Genomic DNA, 1117 nt, shown 5'->3' with positions numbered 1-1117 from the left:
AGTCTCAGAGGGAGGCTCTGAAGGCTGGGGGTGGGGGGAGGGGCTGACTCTCCAGCCTGCCCTGTAACCTCGGCCCACAAGTCCTTCCCAAACGAGGGGGGTCTCCGAGGGCCCTGCTGTGGGAACACCTTGGGGTGGGGTCCCCTCAGAGGCCCCGCCTGCCCGGGATCCCATCCGCCAGCCGGCAGCCGGGGTCCCAGGAAGAATTCTGCCTAGAGAGAGCTTTTTCCCCTTGAAGGAATAAAAAACACACACACACACACATTCCTGCGAATCAGAGGTATGCCAAGGGGAGAGGGAGGGCAGGGCCCCTTGACCGGCTGGCCGCCAGCAGCCCAGGCACATGACAGCCCCGAAAGCCGCTGGCACCAACTCAGGCTGGGCGTTTGCAGTGGGCGGCGGTGCCAGGGGCAGGAGGGTGGCCTTTCACCAGCTTGGTACCTCGGCCACGTGACAGTCCCTCCTTCGGGGCAGGTCGGTGCAGCCTAGGGCCCCGGTGCCCACACACTTGCCATTTCTGGCCGAGGGACCTGGGGGGAGGTGGCGTGAGAAAGTGAGCTGCATCACACTTGGGCAGGTACCCAAAGGCCTTTCAGTGCCTCCGCGTAACGGGAAAGGCACATTACAGCTTCTGGAGCTGGGCTGTTTCTAGCCGCCCCGAAGCGGCCCCACGGACGAGGCTCAGTTACTGTCTCCATAAAGTGGATACAAGGCCGCAGCCAAGGCTTTGGGCTTGAGTTACCTCTCGGGGCCGCACGGCTTCCTGGGCGGGCTCCCCTCCGGGACTGCGGTTTGGAGTCCTGGCCTCGATGCCCGGGCTTCCAGGGCCTGGGGCTGCCGAGGTGTGTGCTTTGGTCTTTTGGAAATAGTAGAAGAAAAGCAGTGAGCCCCCCGCCCCAACACACACACATAAAAGTTGGGAGACATAGGACTGCCCTGGGCTACAGTTGTGGACGGCTGCAGGCGTTCTGGGCCTCGCGGCCTTGTCCCTCTAACCCCTGCCACCGTCGTCACGTGGCCTCCCTTGCTTCTGTCTCTCATAAGGACACCTGCCAGCAGACTCAGGGCCTTCCAGGGTGGTCTCATCTCAAGATCCTTAACTTCATTACATCTGCTG

The sequence above is a fragment of the Neophocaena asiaeorientalis genome, unplaced genomic scaffold (assembly GCF_003031525.2).
Source record: "Neophocaena asiaeorientalis asiaeorientalis breed wild unplaced genomic scaffold, Neophocaena_asiaeorientalis_V1.1 scaffold43, whole genome shotgun sequence".
NCBI classification, from domain to species: domain Eukaryota; kingdom Metazoa; phylum Chordata; class Mammalia; order Artiodactyla; family Phocoenidae; genus Neophocaena; species Neophocaena asiaeorientalis.
The sequence above is the reverse complement of the archived record's forward strand: the minus strand, read 5'-3'. Positions refer to the sequence as shown.